At 41.5% G+C, this 19476-nt stretch overlaps 1 protein-coding gene and 1 long non-coding RNA gene across 5 annotated transcripts in view; one reads left to right on the forward strand and one right to left on the reverse strand.

Moving 5' to 3' along the window:
- The window catches only part of LRMDA (leucine rich melanocyte differentiation associated), a 1135663-nt gene that overhangs the window by 115860 nt on the left and 1000327 nt on the right, over positions 1 to 19476 (reverse strand). The gene's annotated exons all lie outside the window — the stretch shown is intronic.
- On the forward strand, positions 6376 to 11186 carry LOC108529504 (uncharacterized). Of its 2 annotated transcripts, XR_001885547.1 has the most exons (5): positions 6376 to 6515; positions 6882 to 6981; positions 8263 to 8427; positions 10340 to 10462; positions 11081 to 11186. It is a non-coding gene; the product is annotated as an uncharacterized LOC108529504 (long non-coding RNA). The 2 variants fall into 2 exon arrangements; XR_001885545.1 differs by lacking the exons at positions 10340 to 10462; positions 11081 to 11186 and adding an exon at positions 9415 to 9569.

Raw genomic sequence — 19476 nt, forward strand, 5'->3', positions numbered from 1 at the left:
AAAAAAAAAAAAAAAAAAAAAAAAAAAAAAAAAGAGCAAGGGCTTTGGAGTTTTGGTCCTGGCTCAGAAAAAAAATAAAATAAAATAAAACAAAAGACCACTCTGTACCTAGAAATACCGCAAGGCAAGTCTGCCCAAAGGGCTCTGAGTGGAATTAACATGTGCCACTTCCCAGCCAAAGCATAAGTAAGCGGGTGAAAGTTTTACATGCAATGTGGCAGCTCCAACTTGCCTTTTCTTGAGATGAAAACCTGGATCTGTGAGTCACCAAGTGGACTGCAGGAATCACACAATTACATAGCTCACTTTGTACAAGACTTTTGTTGTGTTAACCTACTAGAGTTTGGAAGTACTAGTTACTAGCTTAACTTGACTAATGAAACACCTTTATGAGAAACACATAAACATGGTTACAAAATATTAAGAAAAAATTAAATTTAGAAGAAAAAGCAACATGATTAGCAATCTTGATATAAAAGATATCGGTAGAACTCATCGTTAGGGAATAATGACAAGAAAATAAGTCTGCTTCATGTTCAGTACAGACACAATTATTTTGATTTTTCAAATATGTTCAATCCACAGTTTAATCCACAGATGAAAAACCATGTATATGGAGGGTTGACGACATATGGGTGTGCATTGCAGCTTTGCTCACAATAGCAAAAATTTGGGATCATCTGTGTAGGAATGAATAAATAAACTGCACCAAATTTATATGATGGAGTACTGTACAGCAGTTAAAATGAGTGAATGCAATGTATATACCTCAACACAGATAATTCTCAAAAACACAATGTTGATAAAATAAAAACACATTGTCAAAAGGTATAGTATAATACTATGATAATAATTTTTAAAAATACTAAAACAATGCCCTATACTGTTTATAACTGTATACATATCTATGCAATAAAAGGATAAAAAGGGGCTAGCTACACACCAAATGCATGACAATATTTGCTTCGGGGAAGCTGGGACTAGGGACAGGAATGTGAGGGACTTCAATTATTTCTAAATATTTTATTTCTTAATAATAAAAATAATCTGAAGTCAGTATGACAATACGTTAGCACTTTTTCATATTCAGTTGAGTTGGGAAAGCATGAGTAACATTACATTTTCCTCCATGACTTTTAATTTTAAAATGTTTAATGAAAAGCAAACAAACAAAACCTTTTCTTGTTTCCCTCCACTCCAAGTTGTCACTAGTCTATTTTTTGGAATGCAGCAAGTCTTAAATTTGATCCTTGGCAGGAATGGAATAAGATATTATCCAAGGAGGGACTCCAACTCAAACCTCTCCCTCTGTGTAGTCTCACCAACCTGGTTTGTTGAACTTATTTCCTGGAGAACAAATCCCATCTATATTTTCAAGGCTTTCCCAATGGACAGTGGGAATGATATAAGCTATAGCATGGCTGTGATTAACTCTGGCAAATGAAGAATTTACTGCTGTGCATGTGTCCTGAGTTTAGGTAACAGACAAATAAACATCCGGGACGACCTGCATCTGCAGGGTCAGAAGCAAACAGACCTCTGAGGGGAGTCAGAGCCCTGAAGAATGTTAATGCTTCAGAATCAGAACCTGCTCTTGCCAAGACCCTGAAGCAAAGAGGGACTGTGCTGGTTGGATAGCAACAGAGACCTTTTCTAAAAGCAGGCAGTCCAACTAGAAAATGTGATCACTGCCTTTCAGGAGAGAGGAGAGAAACTGACCACAGCAAGTGTTGTGATACCAGCCTTCTGTTGATTATTCACAAAATCCGAGGGAAAATTATCCTATATCAGCTACCAGATTATGGAGAAGGGTAGGCATTCCTGGAATAGTTAATGGCTTTTAATCACCACATGCCCTCTAGATCCTTGAGAAGAAGACCTGTGTCTTAATCTACCAAGTATTCCCCATAGTGCTTTGCACCATGCTTTGTCCTTCATAGGCACACTATACATGCACATACAGTGGGAATACTTATATACACATATGAACATAAGTATATCTGGATATAAATATACTTATGTGTGTATACATGAACATATATGTATATATGTACATGAATACTATTATAATTTTTACATATTACAGATATATGCAAATATGTATACACTATACACACACATATAGTACACATACAGATACACATACACATACACATACTGATCCAAACTTTTTTCCCCCTTGTCCTTCTTCCTGGCCTACGCATTTTAGAGAGTTTGGCCTTTGGTTAATATTATTCACCATCTTGGGTTCCAGTGTCTCTAACAGGCTCTTGCATTCTCCTTCAACATGTGATAGGGCGAGTTCTGAGTTGAGAACAACCTAAGTCTGTGCTTGACTGCATGTGTAACCATACCATCAGAATAGATTATTTGGCACCTGGAGTACCGGAGAGAATAGAAGGGATTTCTAAACAAGCTGGGCTGCAGGCTGTCAAATGAGCTACAAGTTACTGATGCACTTTTAAAACAAAATTGAGATCTGAACCCAGTATCAAATTCTGTTGCCTCTTGAGAATAGTCACCTTTCCACATCCACACTGAAGTCAGACCAGGGCTCAAGCCCAGCTCCTGTTACCCACTTCTACCGTAGCTTTTGTGATCCCCGTTGAACAACACCTCTTCTTTCAGCTGTGTTCTGATCAAGCACTGTGTACTCATTTGCTGGGCTGAGCCTGGGCAAGGCCTTAAAATAAAAGAGATCAAAGTCATTGTCCTCTGAATCAGCAGAGGATTTCTGTGAGGTTTAGATTAGATGAAAGTGACCTATGCCAGAGGAAAACCGCACCCCTCAACTCCCTTTTCTATAACGCCAGCTTGTTTTCTCAGAGGAAAGGCAAACACCCCACCCAGGGAAAGCTTTGGTTTTGTAGAATGGGAAGCAGAGGCCTGAGAAGTGAAGACCTATCCATTCTGTACTCATGTTGAATACCAAGGTGAGTCGGCACTCATCCACTCAGCCTTCCGTGGGACTTTCTTTCATCCAAGTAGAAGGTTTCCTTGTCCATACACCCATCCTTACCAGGACTTAGAAAGGTGCTTAATAAAATAAAAACCAGGAGAAGAAACCAATATAAATTCGAAAGGGTAATATTAAGTTAATTTTAATTCATAAGCTCGCACAGAACCAATTACTTGTTTATTCCAAAAGATTTCAAATATGCTGGCATCCAATGAGGACAGCTTCTGAAATGCCAAAATATAACCTTACAAACCATGGTAAGTTAAAATCTATATAGCTGGTGGTGATAGGCAAATGAAAAATCTCGCCTGCCACGTCTAGAGGGAGCAAGGCTGTGGCTGAAACATAAATGTGGATAAAGCACTTTAAACTCTACACTATGCTGTACTGATAGCTAGCAAAGTGACATTAAAGATGGTTTCACCTGGTGAGACCCCTTAGTTTTTCTCAATATAACACTAGCTACTACAACTATCATGGCCCATGTGTTTGCCATCCCAGAGTCTCAGAAAGCTAACTACCATTATCTAATCAGCAAAGTTCTAGTCAGCAAAGTGCTACACTAAAACCGTGAATTCTAGATGACAGCCAAACTCTAGCCTGGATTATCTCAAAGATGTGATGCTGGAGTTAAGGTAGTGGATGATCGGTCAATGGAAGGATGGCTGTTACCCAACTTAAACTGCAAGCATTTTGGAAAACAGCACTTGCAAGAGAATGCAAAACAGAAAGCCCCTTAAGTCAAACAAATATGTGCATGCTGGGTCTTGCGTTTGAAACTGTACACATCTGTTTGTCTTAAGGCTGTTTGATCTAAGTTCAGGTACCAGGTACCTGATGGCTTTCATGATTCTAGGAGGTACAGGTGAAGAAACACTGTACTAGGAATGAAGGCACCCCAGTCCTATTCCTGACTCCATAGCTAATTCATCCTTGGCCATGTTTTTGCCTCACTTTCCTCATCAGTTAAATCAAGATGTAAGATTAGTCCACCATTATGTTTTTGCATACCCTAAAATTGAACAATTTTTTGAGACCTAGGTGGAGTAAATCTTCACTTATGCCCATCCAAATAAAGAAAAAGACATCACACAAATGGCAGAATGATTGCATCTTCCCTCAGAAATTAAAATGTTCTATATTAGAAGACAACTGAACACCAGAGTTTATTCATTACCTGAGACTTGTCGCAGAAGCTCAGCAAATAAATATTTATATGCACCCCTAAAAAGACCAATCAACTGATTTTTAAGATAAAATACTTGACTATACATATGAGTTAGGTATTGGTTTTTATAAGGGTTTTTTGAGATAGGGTCTCACTCTGTGACTCCACCCAATGCAGTGGTGTGATCACAGCTCACTGCAGCCTTCACCTCCCCACTCAAGCAATCTTCTAACCCCAGCCTCCTGAGTAGCTGGGACCATAGGCACACGTCACCACACCCAGATAATTTTTTATTTTTTATTTGTAGAGACAGGGTCTCACTATGTTGCCCAGGCTGGTCTCGAACTCCTGGACTCAAGCAATCTTCCACCTAAGCCTCCCAAAGTGCTAGGATTATAGGTGTAAGCCACCACATCTAGCCTATGATTTAGTTTTACCTTTTCATTTTAAGGTAAGAACCTAAACCTCTGAGAGGGGAAGCAAGGTTATGAGAAAATATGTAAATGCCTGGGATTAAAGCCATATGATAAGTGTTCCATCAATCTCAGTTACAGGACCCCATGTTCAGGCATTTTTTCCTTCAGTTACTTCATTCTACTAAACATTTTTGCTTTGATGGATAATGATAATTTTCTTGCATAAAACCAAGGGGTAGCAAAAATCACATATTTACCCTGTGTGCCAAACTAGACATATTTTCAGGACAATAACCTTACACTAATCTTTAAGAATTACATGATTATTAGACTTTTCATCAGAGCAATTAAATTAAAAAGAAATGCTCATCAAAATTAGTCCTTTCTATGAACAAACTTTGTCCATTTAAATTTGGGAATAATACATCAAAGTGTTTCTGGACATTCCAGGAAGAGAGACTAGGTGGCAGATGGGAGGTGGCTGCTATGACTACGAAAATACTGCTTCAGTGAGCACAGTGCCACAGAAACCCAGCCTCTGGCTTTTGCAGGTTAGTCTAGGAGAGGCAGTAATGCTTAATACCTATGATTACTGGAGCCACAAAATAAAAACGGAAAATCTTCCTCAGGCTAGGTAACAATCTCATGTGTATGCCAAGTGTAATGAGTCTTTGAAAGAAGAACAAGAGAAGGTACACGGCCGGGGAGAGGAGTGGCAGGCACAGCCTCGCACATCCACATCCTGCTGGATGGGGGCTGGAAAGGCTGCCACTTCCCCTGTGCAATTCCAAACACATTCTGCTACAGAACATTATAGGGGACTCTCTATTGATGAATGGGGAACATGAAAGACCGTACTTTGTGTGTGCTTTGGCCTAGGTGTACTTGTTGTTGTTCTTAGTTTGGGTTTAGCCCTTTATATGCATTATTTGTTTAACAGTCCCAACATTCCTATGAGTTAGATACTATCAGTATCCCCATTTTACAGATGACACAACCGTGACACATAGAGGGTCGGTAATTTTCTCGCGGTTTCACAGGTAGTAAGTGAAAACATGAGGATAAAAAATGAAATTGCCCAGGCAACTATTAGTGTTGCCCCACATTGTCTCCTGAAGCTGAGAGAAATGGAGAAGCGTATTCTGTTTGCTTTAGAAACTCAGTCCAATTGACTTGATTTCTCTCACCCTTAATTACCACAGCAAAATCCTAAGTCAAAGAGAAGGAGAGAGAAGAGAGAGAGAGAGGCCTTCCCAAGATGAAAGAGTCACCCTACAATATCACTCATGCACCATCTGGTGTGTGTTCCCTCCTCTGTAAATAATGAAGAAGGTGTGATGGAAAGAAGGAATGCAAGCAGAAGATTTACCAGTAAGAAGGAATATGAAAAGAAAAGATTCTTAGGTTGGTTTATTATGAGCCCAGTCAATTATAAGCAGCACATTCTGACACCACTGTAAATAATACACTCTGTCAGAGTCAGCTGATGGAGATTTTCTGTTCAATATATTGTCATAGACACATGATGAAGGGGAGACGTGGGGTGGCATATGCGGTACACAGGAATAAATATGTGAATAATCTCACCAGCTTTGAGACTTCCAAATACTAACTATGACAGATATGAACTACAGTGCATTCCCATTCTGAGACTACAGGACTAATGATGATAAGTTGAGCAGTCTAATATCCATCTTTACCGTGTACAGCCGGATCTGATGGTTCTGCTTGAAGGGGCATCATTCGACCTGGCCTACTTCCAGTGATGTAATAATGAGAAGCATTTAACTGGGTCAAATGGAATGCTAGAGTGAAAGGGATCTGAAATCATCCACCACAACCCTCCCATTGTACAAACGAGGGAAATCAGACTAAGTAAAGTTAATTGCCTTGTCCAAGATCAGTTACAAAGCCAGTTACAGACAGTTCTACTGAACTCAGCGAAACTAAAAGAGGGCTGACCTTACTTCAGGTCTGGATGGGGTATCAGGGAAATGGAGGCCATTTTGGGGTGAGAAGTAATACCCTCAATATTTTACCCACCCTGAACCATGACTATGAAGATTATTTATTTGGCCATTTGAAGTTATGTGCATTGTGATTGTTTAGTCAATTTGTCCACAAATGACAGGACTCATCCCATCACTATTGGCTGATATTATCTAAATCTTACATGGCCAATGAGCTTTACTCAAGTTCCAAACCTTTCGAGAGGCTTTCCCAGACTGTACCACTCTCTTTGCCCTCACTGCCTCCCATACCCTTGGTATCACTGACTTACAGATTATACTGGATTCTTAATCACTCTTGTATCTTTAACATAACGATCTATGTACAGTGTCAATTACTTAAGCTTGAGGAATGTAGCTCATGAGATGCCGCCAAGAGTGAGATGAACTCCTACACTTTACTCCCAACCTTGGGAATCAGAAGTTCTGGTAAGTAATGGGTAAGATTTTTAAAGACTTCTCCAAGGGGTCGCTCTATACCCTACAGTTCGAAAAACTCTGCCGTAAAGAACCTTTTTGACCAGAATTGGTTCAGAAGACATGATGCTAGCTGTTCTTCTGTTTCTGAGATTTCAGATAATGACAATATTTAGAGGGAAACCCCAAAAGATATTCCCCCACCCGTACCTCTGCATTCAGCACAGAGGACTACCACTGTTACCATCCATCCCTGCTGGCACCTCTCAGAAGCACTGGGTGCAGGTGCAGTGGCACTTTGGGAGCCTGTAGCCAGCAGTGAAGATCAAGGAGCACTCCTGAACTTCTTGTTTAATCCTGTGATCACTCAGACAGTTTGGTCCTGTGATTCACACTCACTTGAGTGAAGTTAGGAGCTCATTGAATTCTTTCTAAACTTCAGAGACAATACCTTTCCTTTGTGTTAGTTCAGGCATATCTTGTAGCTGGGCCCTCTCCCTGCTAAGGATCGAGCAGTGCAAGGAGAGAATGGTGTTTTTGAATCAGAAGAACAGATTGTACATGAACCACCATGCACCCTCAACCCAACCACAACCCAGGGCAAACATTAAGTAATTGGCCCTAATTAGCAAAAGTAATGGCAATATTAGGAAACAAGCTGATGATAGATATTTAAATGTCACAGATATATCTTTGAGCATTCCTGCCTCATAAAACCTTTCCTGAAATTTAAAAAAAAAAAAAAATGCCCTTTGGGGCTTGCTACTGCATTTATTTTAGAGTCTGGAATCTCCCTGTATGCTTTTGTGTCACAGAGATAATAATAGACCTGGAGAGAAATGTGTATGTTTGTCTTTGTTAGATTCAAATTTAATTTCGGTAAAATATTAATGGAGTAAGCAGCCAAAAATTAATTTCACTCATGTTTATATTTTCCAAATCAAATACTGAGTTCAACTACTAAGTATTCATCATAAGCTTACTTATTTTAAATTTTCATCATAGTTCACTTAGGCTCAATTTTGACAACACGGTGTATGTACATATGGCAGGTATGCCATATACATTGTCTAAACATATATCTCTAAATTGCCAGAAATTTGACAAACTTCATTTAAAAAGTCTGAATGTTTGAGTCATCCAAAAGCCATCTGAATACACATTAACATATACATTTGGATTCAAATTTATGAAACAGCATGAGAAATAGCTTTCTTAACTCCACAGTAATAAAGAATCAAGAAACAGATATTTTTTCAATTTCTTCCCATTACATTTTATGTCCACATTTAGATGTATCTCGGAAGATCTCTAAACTGACACCACTGTGAGAGGCCCCTGGGATGCACAAATATCATTTCCATGACACTCAGAAAACGGGGAAAAAGAGGAAAATGTGAGCGGCGATAAATTGGAGCTAATCTCTTTCTGCCACAACCTGAAATGATACTTGGCCAGGTAATCTCCCCATCCTCCATGCTGTAATAAGAGCTTGTCTATCTCTCCCAGATGCCCAACCTGAGTACTAGTATCTCCCCCAAATGTTTGTACTAGAAATTTCCTAATGGGATTCCAAGGCTCTGAAAGAAAGAGAGAAATGAAAAATAATTCTGTCATGCAATGAGCATTGTAAGTTTAAAGAATAAGCAAAGCCCAGTGTTTGAGGCCTACTATAAAGAAAACAAATAATGGATTCTTTGGGGTCGTAAAGCTCAACGAACCATAAACCACACACAGAGCCTTTGATGAGGGTCCTCTGAGCCTTCTGGAGCTCAATCCAGTGTGCTGCTGGGCCCTGACCCGTTGCTTATATCCCCTCATGTCCAAGCAATGAGATTCTTCCTTCTACGTGTGAAGAGCACAGATGCCAAGGGTTCTCAGGCTTCCTGCCTCACCACACGTCTGTGTTTTGATAATGTCTTTGGGCACATGTGATCTCAAGGACACCTCTGTTTCACACTAAGGGGAAGTGAAGCCCCATCAGTAACAGAGAGTTGCCTCTGACTAGGTGGATGACTTGGGATAAGTCACTAGCTTCCCTGCTCTTCAGTTTCCTCATCTGAAAATCTGTGATACAACCTACCTTATGGTTGTTATGAGGACCAAATAAAATAAGCAGGTAAAGCCACTTGGCGGAGGACTGGCTCAGAGGAAGCTTTAGCAATGACTACCATCCCTTAGTTTGGTGGAAGAAGAAGGACTGATCCAAAGGACTTGTTTGTTACAAATTCAATCAAATGAGCATCCCAAGGCAGGTGAGGAGAGGTGGAGAACGCACCCATTCTGTCTTTCCCAGGGCTCTTTCCGGAAAGGTTTTCCTGGTTCCTTTGCTGTCACATTTTCTGTTGCACTTTAAGCCTTGGTATGAATGTCACTGGATTCTGAGCATTGTCTTCTTTTGCCTGCCTGTCTTATTTTACTCTTGTTTACTATTTTCCTCACCAGATGTACACACCTGAATTCAGGATTTACCCAGAGAAGGCTGCCCAGAACTGTGAGCACAGTAGGTCCTCAATAAACATTTCCCAGGGGTCTAATTGAAAGGAAAACAAACAAAATAAAACAATAAAATTAAAGTGTTGGAAGAAGCTGTGCTCTTATCTTGGCTCTGGCAACAAATATCTCTTTAACCTTGGAAAATTTATTTGGACATCAGTTTCTTCATCTGTAAAGATAATCTCCAGTTTCCTTTGTGGCGCTAAAATTCTCTAACTTGAAGAAAAACAGCTGCAAAAGGATTCTCTGTTATCTGGTCTGCTAAGCTGTTTAGGCAGAGGAATGAGACCAGCTGAGCCTGGATCCGTCGCTATGTCCAACTTTTCAAACTCAAGTTCCTTCTGTTTCTTCCAGCTGTTCTTGCTGGTCCTGTTTTATTTATTCACTTTTTTAGACTAGGCAAGTTCAAAGCAATGAGCCCATTGCTATGATTAAAACACCACTGGGTCTGTGTTATCACGATCTGACAGGGCTGGAACCAAAAGCTCTGCACACCAAGAGGAGAAAATGTGTTCACAAACCAGAGAAGTCCTTTTTCAGGCAGCTCAGGTAGGTGGAGGGAGAAGGAAGGTAGGCCCCACTGGCTCTGGCTGCAGTCTCCCCTAACAAAGCCCCATCCACCTGACAAATTGAAGGCTTGGCCAGATTTATGAGTTTTCTAAACTCAGTCAGAACGTAGCCCGCTCTGACCTATAGAAGGTCACTCAACCGTATTGAATATTTGTCAGCATTCCATGGCTAAAGATAAAGTGAATAGACGTCCAAGACAGATTTAGAAATGTCCCTATATATCCCTGGAAACTGTGAGTGTCTGTCTGGGTGTGAAGAGCAGGGGTGGATTACCCTTCCCTGAGCACCGATGTTCTCCCCACAGGAACCTGCTGCGCCTGCTCCAAAGCCAGCATCTTGTCACCATCACTCAGCAGCTGGAGAAGCAAAGGCACAGGGAGTGCCACACCTCCCTGCACAAGGGTTCACTTTGAAACCCGTAGAGAAGGTGAGGGCAGCAGCACGAAGAGCCTGACCTGCAGGTGGCCCAGCCCACATTCCACAGGGCTTCTTTGGAACCCCAAGTGGCCTGGGTCATCACAGCCATCCTAGGAGGGGAACACAAGCCTGGTTTCATTTTCCATCCTTTCACCCTTTGCAGCCCAATGACAACAGAGTCTTTTTTTCACACACTTATTTTTCACTCACAGAGAGTATTATTGACTCTGCATTTACTAATATACTCCACATTTGTCCTTGAGCACTGTGGGAAGTGGGAGCCAGCCTCTATTTCACTAACTCTACCACCAACCTCTACTCATCTGCTTCTCACATGAGAACATCAGAGACATGGTTCCAAGGCCCATCACCATAGAGCTGGGCTCTCAACCCATCTCCGGCTCCTCAGCATACAGAACCGATACCATGTTTTCATATAACTAAAGCCTAGCATGTCCTTTTATTTCTGGAGCAACAGATTTAAAGTAAAGACTGAGGATATAACCAATATCCCAGAAGTTGAAGCATTTTGCTTCAGCCCAGTTTCTCCCAAAGAGTCACAATCCATCTAGAAGGTAGGCTTTCTTTTTGTCATCTGTTTGGTCTTTTTATCATTATCCTTTGCCAGAAAGATGAGTGTTAGCAGGACCTGTGAGAGAAATCTTCATTCCTGAACTTTGCTTCTGGATAATGGCTTTTTGCTTCTGGATAATGTCTTCTGAGAACGGCTGTGGCCTAAGGTACTGATGACCCAAGCACCAATCCCCTGTGAGCATGGCACTTGGGACATTTGTGTGAAGAGTATTCACCAAGGATAAGATGAGCAGGGGTGATGTCTATGAAGTCTTTCAACCTCTCCCAACCCAGAAGGCGGTGTGACATCAAAAATGTAATCAGTTGCTGACCTGGGCATTATGTCTCCTTTTGGTTATTTCTTGTTTTAGCCTCTCTAAAGAGCAGGAAGACAAAGTGCTTGACTTATAAGACCACTCTTGATTCAGAGTCATGGGTGGCCTTCTCAGCCTCCTCCCCGGAGGGAAGCCTCTCCCTCCTGCTCTGAGAGGTAACATGCCATGGCCTCAGATGACTGCATCAGCCTCTGAGTGATGGCCTGAGTGAATCTACGCAGCTTCTGGGGCCTCATGAAAGAGAAATTTAGGGTGAGAACATCGGGAAGGACTGAAAGGCCACATATTGGCAAGGCCAAGTTATAGTTCTGCCAATGCCTTCCTGTGTGGCCTGGAGAAGTCACTTCACCTCCTCCAGAGCCTCAGTGTTCTCATTCACAAAGAGATGTGCTTGGGCCGATAATCTCTCAGTTCCTTTGCAGGTGATATATTCAATGGTACCTTCCCTTCCTTAAGTACTGGGAAGGACTATGTCACATAGATTATTCTTAATCTATAAAATTAAGTAGATTACCAGAGAATGGACTAGCTTATGGGGCAGAAACATGGCGGGGTGGGAGGGAAGGATAATCCAGGCTGTGTTTCATGAGAAACTTAAGAATAAGAAGGGTCTATGTCTTAGTTACCTCTGTAAACCCAACTCCTGAAACAGTGCCTGGCTACTGGCATTAATGAAGAGTTGTTTGATTTATCTACAAATGAATACAAGTCAAAAGCCAAGCAGACACTTAACGGTTGGGTGGCAGTGTGTGCGTGTACAGGTAGGTATACACATTCACACATGCACACACACATATATCCACACCATTTATCACAGATCACTTACCACCCAGCACTGGTTGTCTTTTTCTAGATGGTGAGCTCTTTAAGGATGGAAAGCTCATTTATTGTTGTATCCTGAGCATCTTGCCAGAGCCTGGCCAACGGTAAATGCTCAGTGTCACTTATTGGATGGATGGATGAATGGATGGATGGACAGATGGACGGGTGGATGGATGACTGGATGGATGAATTGATGGGTGGGTAGGTAAGTGGGTGGATTAATGGGTTAGCTAAGTGGTGATATGCAGTTTGTGACATATTCTGTGTAACCTCAGTTCTCGTTGCTCCTTACATAAGAAATAAAGAAGCAATAATGTTTCAGCTTTTTTTAGCTTTGGGAAAGGGAGTGGGAGCAAAAGGGGGGAGAAAGAGGGAGTAAAGAGATAGGAGGGGAGAGAAAGTAAGAAAGGTAAAGAGAGAGAGAGAGAGAGAGTGAATAAGAGTTAGAGAGAGAGAAAAAAAGATATTAAAACTTAACAAAACCCAAGAAAAGTCAGAACTCATTTTCCATGGGCAGGAGGAGATGTCTGTTGAAGGTTCACTATAATCAGGACATTGATGCTTTGGAAAAATAAGATATTGAAGTTCTGAAATATAAAAGAAGGAAAGAAAGAAAAGGATATGAGAAGGCAACAGTTACCAAGAAAATGAATTAGGAGACAAAAACGAATTATCTTTTTTATTCTTCTGTTACTAATCCTTTTGGATTTTAATGTTTATATTTTTAAAGAGCCTTAAAAACAGCAAAGGTGAGGTGGAGTGGGATAATAATAAGCCTAAGCGTCAACCATGCATTTGGATTTGCGAATTTGTCAAAGGTGAGGGATTGAATTTCCACACTGACATGCAAATGCATTCTTATTTCCTATGCTGTCCCCCAAGTTACCCTTGTTACATCAGTGTTCAGCTGGGTCAGGGCGTTTGGATGGGCTCATTCTAAGAGGGTGAGAATTAGATCCCATGACAAATGAGAACGGCTACCTGGTGCTGCAGGTGAAGAACAGGCTGGAGCAATCTCAGGGCTGGGGCTAGAGGAAAACACAAACCAGCAACATGATCCATGGCTTCAGTCAATACTCAGGAAAGCCTATTTCTGTTTCCCCAGTGCGTTCCTGAGAGCAGTGTTGATTACCAGATAACCAGAGTCTTTGGTCTTTCACAGAATCAACAGCTTGGCAGCCACAAAGTGACAGGCATCAATACTAATCGCACAAGCCTGTCTGCAGCTGGACCCCAGGACAGGCCGTGCTCCACCTGCCTGTCCAGGAAATGTATGCCAGGTCCTCCCCATGGAAACCACTAACAACACTTATTAGCTGTTTCCTTGCCTGCTAAGTGGCCTGTGCCTCGTTCTGGCTCCCATTATTATATTCATTTCAGCCTGTGTCCTGAAACCTGATACCTTTGTACTTGGGGGGTGTGGTGTCTGCCACCTGACAATGATTTGACATGACACAGTGACAGAAAACAGGGAGACGGGATGGAAATAAAAGAATAAGAGACCCAAGCAGCTGGCGGCTCCAGGCAGGGGTGCCCATCAACACAGATACCTGTGAGCAGAAACACAGGCCCCACTGCCACCCCAGCCAGATCACTCAATTCAGCTGCACTGGACTGGGAGACAGCAATCTTCCTTTGCTGAACAAGGCCCCATGTAACATTATAGTGGGTTCTTCACTTACACTTCTGATTTTAATGTGGCTCCACTTCTGCCCATTCCTTTCCCTCCCAATTCATCCCCCAGCAGTCCATTCTGTCCTTCTTCCTGGGCCTCTGTGCTGATAATCACAGCTGCCATTAGGGTGGTGGCACTGGTGGCACTCATGGCCACTACATGCTAGTGCTATAGTCATTCAAGAGACCAGTTAGGGCATGTGGGGAGGGGGCAATGAGGTGAGCCCTCGGCCCGTGGAAGCCACTATGCAGACACAATACTGGAAACAGTGGGGTTTCCAAAGAGCAATTTCAAGGCTAGGGTCCATGACTAACTAGCAGTGACATGAGCCAGTGATAAGCCCACTCTGGGCCTCATCTGTAAAATGAACAAGATGGGCTAGATCACTGATGCTTGAATCTTCTGTTGTTATATTAGACAATAAAGTTTTTTCATTAAATGATATTTTCCTTTAGACCCCAGTGTATTAAATAGATAAAAATGGAGTTGGAAGCCAGTTTTGGGAGCCCTGTTAACTCCACCCCGATGGGTCACCACTTGTTCCCCTTGCATCTCTGACAAGTCTTACTGGAATGCCAGAATTCCACATAGCTCAATGTGAAAGGCATGGGGCCAGATCATCTGAAAGTTGCCTTCTAGGCCAAATGTTGCTTTGGGTGAGGCATGGAGACAGAGAAATCGTAGGGAGGGTTTGGGGATTTGCACCCTGCTCGAATGATCTTTTCTCCAGCATTTTATCTTCTCTTTTTGTCATCAACAGTCCTACAGCTCAGGGCTCTGTGGAGATCTATGGCAAGACAGAGCGAGTGAAGGAGCACCACATCAGCAGCCCCCCAGGCCCACACCCATGATATTTCAGAAAGTTCAGCTTTCATTTTTATACACGCTGGAACTAAAATACAGGGAAAGAAGTCAAGGGAAAGTTTGGAGATAATCAGCCGGGACTCAAGTTTTACAAAAGGAAATTAAGCACCAGTACACTTGCTATATTTAGGATCTGTATTAGTCCATTTTCACACTGCTGATAAAGACATACCTGACACTGGACAATTTACAAAATAAAGAGGTTTATTGGACTTACAGTTCCAAGTGGCTGAGGAGGCCTCACAATCATGGCAGAAGGTGAAAGGCACATCTCACATGGCAGCAGACAAGAGAAGGGAGCTTGTACAGGGAAAATCCCGTTTTTAAAACCATCAGATCTGGTGAAACTTATTCACTATCATGCGAACAGCATGGGAGACCACCCCCATTATTCAAGGTTCCTCCCACAACATGTGGGAATTCAAGTTGAGAATTAAGTGGGAACACAGCCAAACCATATAAGGATCTATCATCTCTTTATCATCCGCAGGACCACCGCCATCACCAATGACAACAAATCCAGCATAGGTCTAAGTTACCATCCACTGTGGGATAAAAACAGGTAGCACTGATCATACTCTTATTATTGGTTATTATGAGGATGTGACATTTATAACTGCCCTAGGGCAAGGCACCATTATTCTCACTTTTAAAAATGAGAAAACTGAGCTACATACAGGAGATTAGTGACTTTCTCCAGCTCCAGAGTTTGCAAGTAGTAGAGCAGGGATTTGAACTCATGTAGTCTAAGTCTGAAGTCTGTGCTTTTAACACTGTCATCACCTAGGGAAGCAGGCTGATGTGAGGAGAGAACTGAGCTGTAGTAGAGCTCACACAAACTGTGCAGTCAGCAAAGTTGCTTTTCAATAGCAAAAAGCTCCTAGTTACTGGCCCGTTTGTATCCATGCTCCTCTCTGCATTAGCCCGCCTCAAACACGTAAATTCACTCCCCAAGGCACCTGGTTATTATCTTGCTTGTTCTCTTCTTAAAGTATTCAGAAAATATTTAGATCCTTTTTGTTTTCACCCAGATGTAAATAACTGATAATAGGTTAATCTGCTTCTTCCCACCTCCCAGGGAGAGTTGTATTTTTCACCAGAAACCAAAGCCTTGAACTGTAGAGATAAAGCTCCACTTGCAAAAATTTCATTGTCAGCATAGAATAAGGATTATGAACAAATCATCAGTCTTCCTAGTGCCCCTGAAGTCTATTAGGTAGTTTTTAATTCATTAGGAAAAAACTATCCAGATGGAGAAATGGATATAATCTCTACTCCAGAAACTATTCAATGGAAAAAATAATCAGAAAGCTTTGGCCTTGAATTTGTGGAAGCAAGGGAGGGGGTTGTGGGACAATTAGGAGGTTGAAATCACTCACTGACCCTATCTGAAACTCTATATTCTATACTGCCACCCTTGGACCACCCTTAGGTTAACATTTCCTCTGAACATTCTAGCTCCCTTAGGTTATTTATTTACTTACATTTGGTCTTTTCTTTTACAGAGCAGAGAAAATGGAAGGCAAACAATATTCCTATCTCCAAAAACACTCACTGTGGTTCCCTAGGAGGAAACAGTAGAGCTCCAGGAGACACAAATCCAGCTCTCAATTCCCTCCTGCGTGCCTGGAGAAATCACTCAGCACCCGTAATGAGAGGATGCAGTGGCTAATTTTGTACCATAAATCATAAGGCTAACACTATGACTAAAAAGTGATACCATCAGCTCCTTTCCTTCAAGGCTGTTAGATCTTAGTCAATTACTTATGAACGAAGATTTAAAGACTTCAGAAGCCCCTCTGCCAACAAAAGACGCTTTTACTATTAGCTTTCTTTCCCCTTGAAAAGATTCTTGAACTCCCCTGGAAGGGGCTCCAGTGTGTTCTCAGCATTTATAGGAAGAGGTTTGCAAGGGAGCAGCAATTAACAATGCCAGGCTAATAAAAATCCTGGAGCCTCAGTATCTTCCGAATGATACTGCCAAGACTCCTAGGGTAGCCTAATACGAGAGGAGAAAACACACAGAGATGGGGGAAAATATACCTTGTTTCCGACATATTTCTCAAGCTGTTTAAATATGAAACAAAATCCTACCAGGCTACAAGTTTCCAGCTGTTATGATATCATAAGATAAATTTACAGCTAGAGAAACAGCATGTTTGCTTTTATAAAGTATGGAAATATAAATGTTCCAAGTGTTAAAACTGTCCAAACAAATTAATTCAAGTAAAAATAGTTGTCTCGGATCTGGTTCTCTCACATTTGCTTTCTTTTTATAGAGCTCACCAGCACACTTCTCTCCATGCAGAGAGGAGAGGAAGTGTAATTCCATCTCGGCAGGCACCTTTCCTGCATTTGGAAACCCAAGGAGCCCTACAGCAGGGAAGCTGGGTTGCCCCTGCCCAGGCCCCCATGGCCGATCTATTAATTAAAATCTTAATTTAGCTTCTTTGCAACAGAAGAAAGACACTGTGAAAGGGGGCTGAGGCTAAAATCTTACGATGTGCTCCCATTTGGGGATGTTCATTGTAGCTAAAATGAAAAAAGAGTTTCTTTCCTCAGTGACTTTGAAAAGAATAGAGTGGTGATTAACAGCAATATTTTTTTTAATGAAACGCAACCCGTCATCCCTGTCATCTTCTGGCCATCCTCGCTTGTACGCGCCTCCCTGACAAGAGGAATAATAATCGTCATACATCACTGCTCTCCACGTCCAATCATCTAAATCTTCCCTCACTGCAGCCTCTGAGACTCAATTACTTTATTGACATGCAATCTTCATAAGGGGAGAAATATTGTGCATGTAAGGTCACTTGGTTATGAAGACATATTATCATATTATCTGCATGAGGGTTGCAGGGCTAAGACCTGACAGAGCTAATTATAATGGTACATGATAGAAAGCTCAGTATACATTATTCGCATGGCTGCACTAAAGGTGAGGTAAGTCCATGACATCATGAGTTTTTGAGAAAATAATACAACATTGGCTTGGCGGCTGTAACTTTTTTTTTTGTTAATTCCCCAACATTTTACTTTGGGGTTTTCATGCATGATATAATAACTAGTTAAGGGATTCCTCCGATCTTGAAAAAGACAGTGGCATGCCAGTGTGGGGAGTGTGTGTGTATAATTGGCAGGGTTATTTCCTCATCTAACACCAAGGTTTCAGTCCACTTCCCAGCAACAGAAATGACAATGACTCAAAGGAGAAAAGCAAATGGATACAAATTGGTCAATATGATAACAGAGTAAAACTTCTTTATCTCACCCTCAATTAACCCCTTCTCAAATCCTTGCCCCTTTCTTTCTCTTGCTTTGCCTGGCAGAGCCTTAAGTTGCTGGGATTTAGCGCTCCTGAATGTGGTTTCTTTGTTCAGATACCCAGTTATTTGAGCTTTCACCAGTAGCCACGTACTATGAGTTCCATGCCTTGCTAAGATGCACAGCTAGTCAGTCATTCTCTTCTTTGCATCCTCAGCTGATTTACCCTCCTCATTCATCCCCACTGTATCTCATATGGAAAGGCCAAGATGATGAGCTCCAGTGGCAATGTCACAAGAAAGGAGTATCCAGGAAAAAAGTCTGGGCCAAGTCTCTGTGTTTTCCGGACTTGGCACAGTTCATGTGGGGCCTGGAAGGAAAACTGGGGTGGATGGATCTATGATGGGTCTATGGCTCATGAAGTTAAAAGATGAAATTAACTTCATCATGAAGTTAAAACCATGTCAGTCTCCACAGTTGGGCCTGAGCCAGCATCAAGAATGAAGGCCTGGACACCTAGTCTACTTTAGCAGGGAGTTTGAGCTTTTAAAAACAAGTAAAGGAACCATTCAAAATATCACTACAATCCAAGACAGGCTGGCTCCTCCTAGGTATTCTCTCTCTCTCAATGAAGAACAAATTCAATAAAGTAGAAGAAAGTGCTAAAGCCTTCTAAACTCCAGAAACTGATTTAGTCTTGTAACATGAGTGTTTTGGCTTGGCCACAGAAAGTACTGAGCATAATAAGAAATTAAGGTTGTCTAAATTCTCTCTTATTTAATAATCTAGGAACTCAAACATCTGAACTTCTTATACCAACGGCTCAAAAATAATGGTGACATTGGTAATAAAGCCACAAACAGATCTAGACCTTTTTTTCTGAGTTGGAAATTAAAGTGTACATAATGTGATATTGACATTAAGTAAATTTGATGGTGATCTGTTATAGTGGAAATGGTAACTCTTTAGACACCAAAATTTGGGATTGGCTATTTTGGATTGTTGAGTTCACTGCATTGCATCTCCACATTCTAGCATCTCAAATGCAACAACTGAGATGCAATGCATTGGAGAGGTTCACAAAGTGCCCATTTCTAAAAGCTGAGATGCTAATGGGGAGAAAAGTGTATGGCCAATAGTAAGAGAGATGGGTTAAGGTTTAGAAGATTAAAAATCTACTCCTGACTCAACCACTTATCATATACTTGCTGTCATTTTTCGTCAAGGCACGATCTCTCCATACAGGCTGGAGAAAGAACTTGGGAAAGGTTCTTTCTCCAACCTTTCCCAAGGTGCTGTGAAAAGACAACTGTTTTGCCTAATCAACAAACTGGTTGAAAATCTGTCTACATCACTTACTGGCTTTATGATCCTGAGCACATTCTTTGCCTTCTGAGCTGCAATTGCCATTTTTTTAAATGGATAATGATATCACCCACTTCAAGGGATTAGCATATTAATTAAATGATAAGAAATGAAAGTGAAGACATT

This window comes from Rhinopithecus bieti, unplaced genomic scaffold (genome assembly GCF_001698545.2).
Source record: "Rhinopithecus bieti isolate Rb0 unplaced genomic scaffold, ASM169854v2 scaffold_6022, whole genome shotgun sequence".
Lineage (NCBI taxonomy): Eukaryota > Metazoa > Chordata > Mammalia > Primates > Cercopithecidae > Rhinopithecus > Rhinopithecus bieti.